The sequence below is a fragment of the Lathamus discolor genome, chromosome 2 (assembly GCF_037157495.1).
Source record: "Lathamus discolor isolate bLatDis1 chromosome 2, bLatDis1.hap1, whole genome shotgun sequence".
Classification (NCBI taxonomy): Eukaryota; Metazoa; Chordata; class Aves; order Psittaciformes; family Psittacidae; genus Lathamus; species Lathamus discolor.
The window spans coordinates 105,460,255-105,476,226 of NC_088885.1; the positions used below are offsets into that span (position 1 = coordinate 105,460,255).

At 38.5% G+C, this 15,972-nt stretch overlaps 1 protein-coding gene across 3 annotated transcripts in view; it reads right to left on the reverse strand.

Annotated features, from left to right (window-relative positions):
• The window catches only part of LDLRAD4 (low density lipoprotein receptor class A domain containing 4), a 288,224-nt gene that overhangs the window by 228,844 nt on the left and 43,408 nt on the right, over positions 1 to 15,972 (reverse strand). For 2 of the 3 annotated variants that reach the window (XM_065667940.1, XM_065667938.1), the window contains exon 2: positions 13,381 to 13,511. The exons of the other annotated variant lie outside the window; for it this stretch is intronic. The gene's annotated coding sequence lies outside the window, so the exon portion shown is untranslated. The remainder of the gene's footprint in view (positions 1 to 13,380; positions 13,512 to 15,972) is intronic. 3 annotated transcript variants of the gene reach the window in all.

The following is a 15,972-nucleotide window of genomic DNA, read 5'->3' on the forward strand; positions in this document are numbered from 1 at the left end:
AGACCTCAGACCAAATTCAGGGGATAAGCTCTGCAATACTGTCGAACAACATCTGCCTTCTGTAATCACGATGCCCTGTGCTTTTACAATTTATACTAACCAAACTAGAAAAGGTCACACAATTGAAAATGTTCACAATTTGGGCAAGACTCAATGACAAAATCTTTCCCATCTGTCATTAATCTTTTATACACAGTAACTGTCACTTTTACAGAGTGTCTCTGTCAGCGCGCTCGTGATTATACACAAGAAGCTTCAGCCTTTATCCTCTGGAAGAGTTCACAAACTTTGGTTTGCAAAACTCTGCAAGACAGAGCCACAAAAAAGAAGAAGAGGAAGCAAAACCTGGCACTCTTCAGGACTTCTCTATCATCTGTTCAGGAAACCATTTCTCTGCAGTTTAAAGAACTCCTTCAAATTCAACTTAAGGATTTCAGTATGGAAATTTTGGAAGAAAACTGCTTACATTTTTACAGCTAGGAAGGAGACAGCAAAGACCACCTTGGCTCTAACCCCAACCTTAGAAAATTAGCTGCAGTGTGACCTGGGGCAAGACAGCTTTTATGTCTCTGTTTCCTCACAGGTTATCTAATAACACTGTTATTCCCCAGCTTTTGACACCTTAAGACCCTCTTTAGATGTCTACTCCTTTCTCTTCCTATATATATTCCTTTGAAAAAAATGGGACCAGGAAACATTTCCTATGTCTTCAGACTCTGATACTAGCCAGCTAAAAGGCCCTTAATATACCTCTGCATTTACAGATAATTGATGAGAGTTTGATCTGCCTTTAGTTCAGTCAGGAATTTGAAAGCATGTCAAGTCTTAGCCTTACGTTCTGAAGTCTTTCCTGAATCTGAGTAATACTCCAAGCATAACCTAGAAATCTGTTCCCTCTCTGAATCATTTCTCCTCCAACTTTTCTTATTATGTGGAAAACTTTTTTTCCCAGAAGTCTGCTCCCTCTCAGGTATTTAACAGGTGACTTAAAAGAAATAAAAGGATGAGGAGAAAAAGGCTCCTACCCTTCACATCTCAGTGGACTGCACAAGATCAGGACGAAAGCCTGCATTGCAGCACAATGCTATCAAACCCTTGGGCCCTTCAAAGGCTGCAGTATTGCCTTCCTATCACTGGAGGAGGTGAGGGCTTGAAAGAAAAATTAAAACTCACACAACCTAACCAGTCTGAGCACAGTGGGCTTAAGAGTAAGCATTCAATCAGCAAAGACACTGACAGAGAGAGCACATGAAAATAAAATGCTTTCAGAACCTTTCTCAGTCTATTTCTGGATCAAGATCTCAGCTTCGGATGGTTTTCTGCCACTTTGAACTACACGTTAATGTAGCTACCTCTTCAAATGGTACTCAATACATCAGACGCAAAGAAAAACCACAAAGAAACAACTACATATGTACCAAAGCACACACTGTTGCCGTTCAGCCCCAATCCAGGCCCTAATCCAGGAAGTTTTCCCCATGAAAACAAACTTATTTACAGAACTCTTATCTGCCCCACAACATAAATGAGAACACCACAATCCACAATCTAGCATCCTGCATAAGGAAACCATACCCACAAGTGAAGGAACTAAGAGACATACATCAGTATACACCAGAAATCTCTAATAAACTCACTTTCAAGACAGTCATGGGTTCTCTCTCAATAAAACCTCGCAATCAGACTACAACTACATTTATTTTTCCTTGTGATATGCAGGCTCTCAGGATATATTCCTCTTTTATTCTGATCCTCATCTTTTTCTTTTTCCATTAGGACAGTACAGATAGCAAAGGCTAAAAGGAAGTGTGTGTGAGCCAAACGAATTCTCAGTCTAAAAACAACTGGTACAAAATGAACTTCAGAACTGCAAGTTAAGCGGAAGTTGAGCAAATTCAGTGTTTGACCATCTTCAGAAAATAGAGCATAAGCCTTCCTGTGGGAAAGCTTCTCCATAGTAACTAAAACAGCAATCTGAGCATTGATGCCCTGTCAAAAATACCCTCAACATAAAAACAGAGCACAAAAGCCTCTCAAAAGCAGAGATTTCAATGAACCAAAAAGAGGACAAGAGAAAGCTCCACTAAGCACACACAACCTCTCTGCCACTGATCCATTTTACTAGAAAAGGAATGACAGACAGAAATATAAAAAAAGATTAAACACCTATTTAATATGTACCAAAACAACATCATTATGGAAACTAATAAATTGATGATAGTGATTCTCCAACAAGAGGCAGGATCAATAGAGCTGATCCTCAGCATTACAATTAGGGATCAGAGCACTCTCCATCCCTTAAAATTCTGCTAGGCTTTAACAACTGATCTGAAATTTTTCATTCTAAATCTCTGCCTTAAGTCTTGATTTGTGAAGTATTTTAATTTCAGTCAGAACAAGTCTGCTGTGTGAAAGACACAATAAAATATCTTGTTTGGCCCTTGTTAAAAAGACAGACTTATAAAAGGAAGGTTTCAAAGACTGATGCATCTAAGAAAGGGTCTGGGGTAGTTTGGGGTAAGCAAAATACCTTCTGTGACCCTCAGGATAACTTCTGAATATAGCTTTGAAAAAAATTGCTCATGTTCTTTAAAATGTAGAGTTTTGCAGCTGAGGTCTCAAAGGGTCTGATCTGACAGAGCATCCTTTCCTTCCCACCTCACAAGGAAATAACCCCTGAAGAAACACACTGCACCACAGACAGCAAAGTAGTCAAAGAAAGGAGAAATCCCAGCTGTGGCTTCTTCCTGTAATAGTTAGCACAAGGTAACCCAGAATGTGTAATTTTACTAATAGTAAGGAATCTGTTTCTTAAAGAAGAGGGGAAAACATGAGTGGCGGAGTGTTTCTAACACTGCAGGGCAAAACTAAGTGTGGGAAGAGTGCCATACCCTTTATCAAGGTGCAACACTTCAGTGCATCTCCAACAAGAGTCATCACATTGTGCTTTCTTAGTTTTTCTTGGAAGTCACAGTATCTGAGAAACGCTGTATACATGTCAGTCACCAACCCACCACAGAAATAAAAGGCACAGTCACTACCATTAACGCTGATGCATCATATAGAAGACTATATAACAACAAGGATGCTGGGGAGAAAGTAAATTTACTGTATCTCCAACTTTCCTTTGCCTCCATTGGATAGGGAATCGATGAGTATGAAAATACATTACTATAATTTTCCCCATCATAAAAACCACAAAGTACTTTCACAGTAAATGATAGGGACAAACAGACTATGGACAAGGACACTGCTATAAAGCTGGCACTGTGAAAATTGCATCGTTTCTTTTTGTTAAATATTTTGTGTATTATAGCAAGTTTCCCTAATAACATGCAGCTGAGATTCCTACATTTCCATTATGACAGCTTACTAAATCAGTAGAGATAAATACTGAGATTTTCCTATGGCATTAAAAATCATAGGTGGAAAAAAGCCATCTGAATCTGAAAAAGAGTAAATTTATACCAATGTTGCATCATAACGTAAACCATACTTAAAGTACAAGAAATAACTCATGAATTAGGTATCTCCTGGAAAATAAGGTCTTTTTATCCAAAACTCTGGGGGGTAATATGAAGAGAAATTCTTTCCATTTATTATGAAATTAAAAAAAAACCCAAACACCACAACAAAACACCACCACAAACCACTGTATCTTCCCCAAGCTCATGAAATGCAATCTTGAAACGACTGTCCAACCTTTACAGAATATTGCTACATAACATTTTCCCACAATTTTTTTCTTACTTTCAAGTAATTTTTCAACGGATTTCATTTTAAAACTTACTAATCGAAAACATCAGAGGAGGCAAGAAAGCAATGTGATGCAGCATAAAATCATGCAAAAACAATTAAACTGAATGCAACTGTCAACACATTCATTCTGTGAAAAAGTGTTCCCCACACCAAGTATCTACAAAATAAAATCATGATGAATTTTCCTTAAAAATCTCTGATCTTTTCTTGCTTTCTAGAATTTGAAATAATTATCCTTAATGTTGAAATAGTTCATTTTTGTGAGACTGGTTTCAGTTACAGGATGGCAACTGTGTGGCAACGGCTTCTCTTTTTGTTGTTTTCCATTTCTAAACATATGCTTTGATCCCCTTGGTCTTGCTGGTACAGCAGTCGCCTCACACACACAGTCTCTCTTTGAAGCCTTCCAGAGTGCCAAGAAAGAAGCAGGCTGTGGCAGCAGGCTCAGTATTCTCCAGTTATGCAACAGATTAGATCACTATCAACAAAACTGGATGCCTCCAGCAGAGAACAGAAATGGGGAATTAGAGAGCAAGTTTTTCTTTACTTTTTGAAGGATGGCTGGTTGGTCAGTCTGAACGGAGGAAAAAGCTACCTGGAATTAAGAGGTGGTCATATCAGAGAAGATTACTCTTGGACGAAAAGCTGTATAAGAAATATTACTGTCACATTTATAGTTCAGTTCTGTTCCTTCCTTGGCAGGAAAGTTTTCCCATTTGTTGTGTAATAGGAAAGAAATATTTGGCTCAAACTGATGCCAATAATTTAAGAAGCCTGGTTTAGCCACATAAAAATCAAGCTAATTTCATCCCTATAGATGAATGCCAACAGGATGTAGGAGAAGAGTCTGGGTTCTCATATACCTGCAGAGAGAATCTGTGCATCTTACCTATGATACGTTTGTTTGCCCATAATCTGTGCATATGGATATCCTACATGTCAGTCGTATTTCTCTTTTCACTAGTTGCTCCAACAACTTTTACATCATCAATTCTTCAAGCTGGCTGGCCTTTAAAGCTGCTTCAGTTCAGGATTTCATTTCAGTTAAAGTATCTACCAATCAGTCATGGAGTGAAGATATGCATTTTAAGTCTTAATATACAGGAGAAAAATACATACTTTAATTTCTTAAGGAAATGCTTTGTAAGCTTCATCACCTCACAACTGCCAGATCCATTTGTGTTTTCCTTACAGATAACTCGGGAAGAAGCATTATGGTGCATGAAACAAAACCCCTGAGTCAAGTTCTGACAATGAATATATAGTGAGATTATGTAATATCAGAAGATTATTTATTGTTTATATGTAAGACTTCAGACACTGAGGCTAACAAATGCAGGCAAATCTAAACAACTGGTGGCTTTGAGAAGCCTAATTCAAAAGCTTTTATAGTTTCTACAGAAGGCATGAAGAGTAGTTAGATCTTGGACAGAAGAAAAAAGTCCAGAGCAGTTTTATACAGAAAAAGCTACATGGTCGCTTTTAATAACAGCAACTATTTTTATAGTGCTTTAAAGTGTTAACTTTATATTATTACAAATTTGTAAACTGAGAAAGCACTACTGAAGTTGGTTTTTGCTTTTCAAGTTTTCACAAAATCAGCACTAAAAAATATTGTCTGTGGTTATACTGCAAGAGAAATGTAACATTAAGAATAATTTAATCCAATAATAATTCGATTAAAAATTAAGTATGCCAGAAGTTACATGACCAGTCTAATTTGTTTACAAATGCATATTATCATTAGATAGTGAGATCTTATGGCTTAAAGAAGATCTAGATATTAAAAACTCTGTGTTTGGGGCTTTACTTGCAGGAGATATCTTCCAGACATGAGATATTTTTTATACCTTATACATCTGGAAACTATTAAGGCAAAGGAAATATGGGCATAATGATGAGCTCTTAGGAGTTCCTTGTTACCATCCTTGTCTGATATTGGCACTAAAGGATCAGAAATCTGCATTCTACTGTCTCTCTTATGCAATTGTACCGTATTTTATTGTATGATGTGACTCTTTAGAAGCACAGACCTATATAAAATCCGGTATTTAGATGGGCTGTCTTCATCTCTATCTTTATTCAACAGTCAATAATAATTAAAAACTACACATGAAAAACCTAATTGGCATTTCCCCCAAATCATGCCAGAAGAAGAATCACTGATGAGTCAAGTTAGTTTGCAAATGGGGCACAAAGTATGATTCATAAGTCATTGCTTCAGGTTTAATTCTCGAGAGAGAAAAAACTCCATCAATAACGCAAGATGAAAACTGAAGCTCTGATTTTCATTGCAAAACTAGAAGATTAAATTAACTACATCTTTTGAGTTCTGAATATTTCTGTTATGTATGTTCATAACGAGGGTTTAAAGTCATGACCAGTAACCTTCAGCCACTCCTGCAGGCAATGAAATCCTGCAGCGGATACTGAGCATGTTGGACCACATTCCTAAGCTGTCTTTTACACAGCTGCAAGGCACAAGCTCTGGTGTCCACAGTGGGGGGAAAGGGAATGGGACCCTCTTGACAGAAACCACAATGAAAGAATCATTAAGGTGCAAATCATTCACTGCCAGCACCTTCGATAACACAATATATAAAGGCAGCTGCTGAATTTGCTTCTTTGTTCAAATGTAATGTTTAGATATACTGGACTACAATCTAAAAACCTAATGTTAGTCCAACAAGATGATGGCAGAGGAACCAATGGGTGCAAGAAAGATCACCACTGCTCCTTTCAGACAGCAGCTCAGTACTCAGCACCATGTTAAAAATTACCTCTGTGCCTCAGCTTGGACAGCAAATCAGGTTTTCAAGTGCATTCCCCTCCTTTGCCTATTTATCTCATTTCTTTCTTTACAACCCGCACCCAAAAAACGAGGGACTCTGTGGAGCCATTCCAGCTTGAGCCATAAGGACATTTATCACAAGATTATTTTTAATATTCAAAGTATAGTAGAAAAATTACAGAAGTTTACAAGTATAAAGAAACTAACGATTTAGGGGCCTTTTTCTTTAAGGAGCTTATTAATAATACAGTAATAGCATCTTAGAAGAAACCCCTGCTTCAAACCCCTGTATGACCTTGCTGTTCAGTCACATACTTCAAGCTGCTCACCAAAAGAAACACAATGCAATGCCCATTTTCCCACATCTCCTGTTACGGGTCAAATGACAGCTCTGACAGTGGAAACGGACTGGCAAAATATTTTATTTCTCCTTACCCTCAGTTATGAAAAATCAGAGAAATTAAAAAACCCAATAAATTTAAATAGCCGTGCTATTGTTGGACATTTCAAAATTTAATTACACATCACACTTGTACTGCAAAAAACATGCAACCAGATTAAACTCATAGAATGTAGCTGGATTTAATATGTATGCTACTTCGCCTACATTCTCAGTTAGCAGGCCTTTAAAGAAATAGTATCAAAGAAACTCCAATAGATGCAATCTGAAAGCAGAGCAAGTGAGCATGACCTTGGGTTATCCCATCATGTTTGGTGACATTTCTTCTTTAGTATTTTAAAATCATCAAAACAGTAAGCACTGAATGGACACCACTGAATACACATGCTTTGATGAAGGCTAACAAAAATTACTCAAATGAGTGTCTTTTGTTTTATGTGCTCATTTACATTCCCCTCAGGAATAATATATTACCGATGTCACTGCTATGAACAAGCAAGTGACATAACCAAAACGATCATTTATTAATAAATACTTCACTCATTCCATGAAGTTAATCTTCATATGCACCCGTAAGGCAGAAAATTATTATCCAGTATTTCCCATGGGGAAGCTGAAGTCATGTTATAGACTGTCCTAGACCATGCACTGATTCAGGTGTCAAAGCCGTAAGTAACAAACTGTAAGAAACCCTGCCTCCTAATCCAACTTTCTGATCACCGAATTTTGTCCATCTAATAAGGAGAAAACTGTTTGGATGATGATGTTTTTGTCATAACTGAAATGCAGAATTAGTGCTTATTAAAAGCTCTTAGAAGCTTAAAGATATTTTTGCCATTAAAAGGGAAACACAAACCCCCCTGATTTGTCAACTAATTTTCCCTTCATCTCCAAGGGACATGTGAGCGATAACTGTTACAGAGCTACTGATCCCTGGGATTAACACAGGCCTTTATTTGGAATAAATTCTTATATGGGACTTGAGAATGTTTTCTCTGTCTAAATGTGTTGATTTCTCTTTACCTGGTTCCTAATCCTCAAATACTCCCCTACGTCTGATTGTGAACTAAATGCTTATGAGGAGATAGTACTACTGTTGCCAAGAAAATCGAGATAAATATGAAGAGTTTGAAAAGAAAAGAATGTGGAGAAGTACGGTGTTTGCTGCACAACACAGATCTGTTGCTCATTTCCCCAGTCTGCTTTTAATAAAATTAATACAGCAATGAGTACATGAAATGCTAGAGTTCAACGGTCATCTTCAGAAAGGAAAATCTCTTGTGATACTCTCAAGTTGCAGGTGCATTACAAAAAATAGGATTCTATCTATAAGTTAAAATGCGTATTTCCAGCATGTCTGAACTAGCACAGTCAAAGCTGACTAGGACACTGACTTGGAAAGCTCCCTTTAAAACTAGTAGGAAGTGTATGGATAAATCTCTCACCAAGCTTTCCTATCTCCACGCATGAGTTAAAAAAAAAATGAGGATGCAAATCTTGCAAGACTCCAAGTGCTCTGGATTCTTACTCGTCCAGAATTAAACACACCCTGCTTTACTGCCTGCAGCAAAGCACTCCTCCCCGCACCTGCAATCCAGGAGGTGATAACCAAGAAACACTGAGGGCCTAATAAATTTTTTAAAATTGGCTTTGAGTCTGCACACAGATTTGAATGAGTTAGGGTTTGTGCAGGCTTCTCTGATCTCCACTGTCAGCTGCTTGCTCGGGCTGAACATACCGATGCAGCACGCAGCAGCCCACTGCAAGAACATCATTGTGAATGCTTCAAAACCAGCTTCAGGGTCTGAACAGTTCTTTCCTCAAGTTCCTTACGATGAAAGGAAATTAACAGGACAAATTGTGGTGAGCATGGACAATGCAACTCTTCTGTATTACCGCACCCAAGAACACACTTTCTCATTTCTCAGCTGACTGAAGACCAGCCTCTATTAGTACAGTTGTTTCTTCCTACAGGTAACACTCATTTCCACTGTCTCTCTAACCATAAGAAGACAATGTGCATCACTGCAAGTGCTGCAGGCCGCTATACCAGAGCACAGACACACAAAACACTGCTCATTTCTACCATGAATTTCCAACTTAAAGTAGACAGATTAATCATCGCGAAGTCTGAACACAGATCTCATAGCACATTCTTCCATAACAGTTGGGCCAATACAAATGTTATTAAAAGCAAAGAAATAGGACCTGGAATTGTAGTAGAATCATATAGGTTGTGAAAACCATAGAAGCAAATGTGAATCCAACACACACTTGCAACAAAAGATTAATTTAATGTCTTCCATATATCCAAAAAAGCAACAGGTAACATATGCCTCTATAAAAATACTTCTTGTGAACCTGGAAGCAAGATTAAAAGAAAATACAGGATGAACCCTTCATGCAGCGTTCCAAATCCCTTGACTTTGGAACCCTCACTTGTTTTGTGGGGAGTTTCACTGAGAGCAATGGGAATATTCTTGCACACTTTGTGCAAGGGTGCTTACAGGATCAAAACTCAATTGCTGACTCATTATTTTACTTGTGCTAAGGAAACATTCCAAACCAAAGACAAGAGAGCGGTGCTTAATACAGCAACACATAGTTTCAATATTAATCAAATGCATACCGATTTTAAGCAATGGAATTTTGCACTTAACTGAATTACAAAGGTCACCAAAGCTCTGCTCTAGCCCTTCAGCTGATCATCTAGATGTGTTACTGCCTCTCTATTTGTCAGTAGTGACAGGCAGGTAACTATCAGTTAAAAAAGTCACTATAATAGAACTCAAGAAAGTCACTATCACAGAACTCAAGAGCTAAATGCTTCTTAGAAAAGTACGCATTTCCAGAGTGAAAATAAAATCATGTATATTGTTGGTGACAGTACAAATAAATAAAACAACACAGGAAATGCAAATAAGCAAAACAACCCAGCAAGTCCATGTTTCTGTTCTAAACATAACATTTTTCCATAAAGAGATATGTTTGCTCATATATGAGAAATGGGAATGAAGGTGGACGTCCCTCCCACTTCTACTGTGTAACACGGTGGTACCCAATCCAGTGTGCACAACGAAACAGGATCCAACAAACCTTATCTCCTAAAAGGGATGTTCTTGAATCTCACATTTGTTCCCCAGTCACAGCAGTCAAAATCGGTATTAAATTCTAAACAAAACATTATTTGATGCTTGTGAGTATATACAACATTTTAAAGGTGGTACAAAGGCTGTGTGTCACTATCTTTGAAGTTCTTTCTTTAAAAAGCCACTTCTTAAACTTTTCTGTAATACTTCTTACTATGTAGATATTCGATTCAGCAGTATCTGATACGACTTTCTTCAAGAGCAAGCCAACCACATACACACACAAATTTACAAGACGTATGTGTCTGTGAGGTTTTATTTTCATTTATAATTCCTGGAATTTGAGCAATCCCCTGTAAGAAAGGAAACCACCTCTAACAACAAGGATTTCATCTACGCAGAATCCTCCCTGAGGGTCTCCAGAGAACAGGACAACCTAGCACGTCATGAAACAGATTCCAATCCACTGAAGCAAGCACAAGCTAGATTGGAAGAGTTAAATAAAGCTGCTAAAATTCAGCAGCATTGCAAGCTATTCCAGACTACGGTTACTATAACCTACACTGGGTGTCCTCTGCACAAGCACCAGTGTGACTTTGTGGACTGCTGAGACTCAGTCTGTTGCAACTGGCATAAGTTGCCACAGGCGAGTAATCACAAGAAACTGACCTTGGCAAAAGCACATTTTACACTTCACTGCTGTTCAACTGCGTTATACTAAAGAGAGAGCAAGTGAGCAGAAGCAGAAGGGGGAGGGAAAGAGACCAAAGGCGGACAGACAGCATAAAAGTGATTGCAGCCATTTTCAGCTTTACCTGCATTTAAGATTTTAAGAGGCACATCGCCTCCAGCGCACATCGTGACCTACATGGGGATACGTCCCATTTTTTAACCACTGGGGTCTGAGTTTTTGGGGGAGAAGAAGAAAATAGGAAGATTAAGTACTAAATTAAAAATTAATACCTAAAAAATCTCCCAACAAGATGGGGGGAGTATAGAAGATACAGAAGACAATTACAACTTGACAGTTTCCTACAACTGGATTACTGGATCAATTAGGATTTTTAAATTGTTCTTTCCTCCTGCCTGGATATACTTATTAAGAGTATGTTTTGGAATCCACTGCAACAAATTAAGACTAAATGTGTGCAGCCAGGTACCTTAGACCTGATTCTTAAAGTGTCAGCTCAACCTTAACTTCAGGGTCTCTCTCAACAGCCTGGCAGCCATCCGCATAAGCTAGGATGGCAGAATTCCCACCACCGCACACACAGTCGTGTCTGTCCTTCCTTAACCATCTTTGGTCTCCCTTGGTTTGGATCAGTTATCTTCTGTCAAATTTTCTTATTTTCTGCATTAGACTTTTTTGGTATTGATTACCCTGTCTCCAAAGAAACAGGAGCTGGCAGAGCAACACGGCACAGGATCCCATCATTAGCTCTACCCCACATCCTGCCCATATCTCACAGCAAGTTTAACACAAGGATCTAACCTTGTGGGTATGCTAGGTTTCCAAGACATTTGGTATTTGTATCAGTTCCAAAATACCCAAGCACTCTCCACTTGGGAAATATACAAGGTATGCAAGTCTAGACAAAATAAAATTAGTTCACGTGCATTTTATATCTCTGTTTCCTTGCCGCTCTTAGGTCAGTGACCTAAGGGTCAGAGCCTTCCAAAAAAGTCCTTATCATATGCAGCTTCTTTTCCAAATCCTGAAGGCTGCTTCTCCCCTTGTAATTTCTCCATTCCTCATCTGGTTCCACAATTAACCCAAAGACCCAGCTACAAAAGCCATCCTTTGCTCTTCTCAAACATCCAAACCTTTCACATCCCTGTCTTCATACAATCTCCATTCCTCTATTACAACTCTCCTTTCTCCATTTCAGTCCTCCAAGTGTCATTACGACCAGTAGGCTGAAGTGGGTTTTTTTGGACACAGCCATGTTATTACCTTGAACCATTCCCATCTGACAGAGACCCATCATGGTTTAATGACCTCCACTGTCACTGGCCAGGGAGATACAAGAGTCAGCCCTGACAGCAGATGGCTGATTCACACACACTGATGTTCAGCGTTTCAACAATGATATGATCACACTTAGCCTATAAATTATAAAAAACAGCAGTTCTGTGAAGCATGACTTAAAATTTCAAGGGACTGAAGTATTTCCAAGTCTGAACTTCAGATCTGGGTCAAAAAGGTGTCAGCTGTGTATCTGCAGAATTTTAATCATCTCACCAGACTGCAGCTCTCTTTCTCACAAATAAATGATGTTTGGAAGGCCCACAGGCAGGCTTCGTGACAGCAAAGCAGGACTGACACAGGGGGCTGGATGGGTCACCAAAACACTCACTCCTGTGCAGCGTGTATGTAACTCTTGCAGGGTCTAGGCACAGAGTAAGTGATGTCTGTCGTATTTTGCTGACTGTGCATTTGGGCACAAAATCTAATTATTACAATTTTTGTTGACCAAGTCCTAGAATAATTAGCTATAGGAGAAGGAAAAAAAAAAAAAAAGAAGAAATAAATCCAAAAGAGTGCACTAATTTTGCAGTGATTGCTGCTGGCATTCAGGTTTGGCTACAATACAGTCACCATTTCTTACAGTGGAGCAGAAAAGTGTGACAAGAAAATATGTACCTGGAAAGTCCTCACATCCCCAGGACGACTGAATGTTTACTTTTACTAGCTTATGCTCAGCAGTATAAATACCTTGTATTACACAAAAGCACCTTTGGCTGAAAGCAAGAATTTGACATCTCTTGCTTCTTCGACGCATATCCTAAACAACAGGTTATTAAATTAGTCTCTTTGCAGCCCTCTGTCTCTCTCACACCACACCATATTTTGAAAGTATGTGTCACTCAGTGCTGAATAAGCCATCTGACTTTCTAGTTCAGTGGCTAGGAACCCATTTTCAAGTAATTTTTCTCATTAGGCAGAACAGAAACATTAACTGGGTCTTCCACATCCAGGCAAATAATTACCAATATGCTGAATACTCTGGGCGTCTCACTTCTCTCACTCTTCTTTCATCACCTTTTTCACCTGAGAGAATTCCTTGAAACCAACATATTTCCACAAAAAATACCAGAGCTAATAGAGCAAAATCTTCCAACACCTAAAATTTACTAGTAAGGGTTAGCTATAGCTATCTATAAGGACATATATCCACACACATACATCAACACATACATATACATAATTGCTGTAAAATATGAATCAAAACCATCACGGTGTTGTGGTGTGGCGTGGCTGAAACGTTACTGGCACATAATTAATTTGACCAAAGTATTCCTCTACTTGCAAAAGATCTGTTTGTTTGAATTACATTTACCTTTCCAGAAGTGATTCAGAAAGAAGTCTTGTCTAGTTTAAACTCATCCAGTACAACATAATGATTTTCTTGAAGTCCAGAGAGTCAAGAGATTCTTCCCTTTCCTTCCAGTTGTGAATACTGAGTGTGATCTACAAGAAAAAGAAAGTAGGAAAAAAAGCTTGGCAAGCTCTCAGGGAGTCAGTATTTTCAAAATCCTTACAGAACAAGGCCCTGACTCCAGGAGATCAATCCATCAATCAATCAACCACTGCTTGGCTTCCAGAAAGAGTTCAATGCAGATTTTGTTCTGCACCAGGTATCTCAAGAAGCCACACTAAGGATCCATTTTTCCATGTCCCTCTCTTCACAGTCTTAAACACAAAGATATTAAAAGCAAAAGGCCTGATGTTCTTCTGCTTCTTTTTTTTTAAAGAATTGGAACACACAGTTTGCATTTTCTGCTATAAATTTTAATTTAGCATGAGGGAATTTGTAATTTTTCGTCTGAATGTACCGAAGAGAAATGTTAGTTTCTGTGCTGTGAAATACTAACACACTTCACAAAACCAACAGCAACCCCTGAAACATAAGTAAACCCATGAAAAACATAAAACATCCTTTCTCCTACTAGACACTTGAATTAATCAACAGCTATTGGTGGATAACGTAAGTATTCAACAGCTTTGTCATATGAACGTGTTTTAGTCTAGAAACAGCTGTGACGAGTTCAGCAAACTTTATTCTCTGTTAACTCTGGGAATTCCATTTTTCTAGGGAGCATCACTCCTGTTGGATATCATGTTGAACATGCAATTTTGCAGATCCTCATGCTGTATACCAGCTCAGTCTTCCTAACTCTTTCAGTAACAGCAAGCAAACTCACAAAAGCTTTGCCTCAGATTTCACAGGCATGTGTGTGCCTGCCTCTCAGTACCCAGGCCGCCGTGCCAATATGTAGGATTAAACTTTTTCCAAGGTTGAATAAGCCACCATCTGTCTATCTTGTGTGGTGCTGTGCGCCATCCAGGAGACTTGTCCCTTAGAGCATGTTTCTACCATATGTCACTCCTGAGCGATCAGTTATGCCAAGACATTTGGGAAAAAATGACTAAGTCGAGCTGGAAAACCCTTTCCGAATTCCAGAGGAGGTTTGCCAAGTCTGTATTTGCAAATAACTTTGCATCCACCAATTTTTGCATGCACTGTATTCAACAATAAATGACCTTTTCCCAAATGGACAAAGCAATTATTTGGATTACCTGCCCTCTCTTGACCAGAACTCATGCACTTTCTGATAAGCCAAGAGATTCATGATGCATCTTCAGGAAAAATACAAGCAACTTTTACAGAAGAATCGTGACTTTTATGATAACCAAGTTAAGAAAGGAAAAAACAGACATAAAGAATACATTTAAAGAAAGGCTCTAGTTGGTATTTTTAAGTCACAAGAAATTAGTATTTCTTTCACAATACTCAACTAAAAATACCTAAGGCAAATCAATGCAATGCTTTTCCTTAATAACTGTATCCGAAGTACTAACCTGCATGCAAAGTGATCACCTAAACTGTTAAACTGCTGATATATCATAGTTCATGCAATTAGAATTTGTCTAATAAAGAATATGACTCTATCCTATTTTAGATTTAAAGAACCATTTTATGTTCCAATTCCTCAATTATTAAATTAAACTCAAGCCAGCTTCGTTCTTACAGCCAGCTCAAGGCTGCTCATTTACATAACTGACTTTCAAGGGCACTTGGTTACGCAGCAATTAATACCAGCGAAGAGTCTGCCATATCTGCTACTTAATGTTAAGGAAGACATTCTTGAGAAAATTAAAAGAAGGGAGAAATTAGTAAGTCACGATTACAGCCTCCCTAAGTAAGTTTAACATGGGAAGGAAATCTGTTCCTCAGGGCAATTGTAGAAGTATTAATATCAGAAGACAAATTATAGGAATTATTACACTTAGTGACAAAGTGAGATGACTCCAAGAGAGAACATTCGCAGAAGTCTGAGGGTCCTTTGTCTGGGTTTTGCCTTAAGGGTTTGAACAATCATTGAAAATAGGGGGAAGATGTGAAAAAAAGAATTCATTATGGCCCTCTGGTATTTGTAGACAAAAAGCAGAAAAAGTTCATGTTAGACAAAGAAAACCAGCACTGAAAATAGGGGATTAGTAAAGGAAAATGTGACGAATTATCACCTGAGAATGGGTTACTTGGGTCTTTTTAATATCTAATTTAAATAGTCTCCCTATGCACAAAGAGCAAAGCTTGCAAAGGTGAGGGTATTTCAGTAAAGTGACAGGTAACAAATTAATCTATGAAGTAATGAAAGCTTAATACTGCAACTGCAACACTGGCTTGCAAAATGGAAAGAAGAGAGGAAAATAAATACAGAACAGCCAGGCAAAACTGGACCACTTGCCTACAGAACACTCCTAGCAGTTTTGAAGCCAGCATACTTTGTGAAAGGCTCAGCTCTTTCCTGGCCCACTCCGCCAGTCTGAGGCATTGCCACTGATCAGCCAAGAGAGACTGGGGATGGCAGTTCTTGCAGCACCAAATATCTGCTGGCCCTTCCTATCCCAATGTTTAGACTAATGT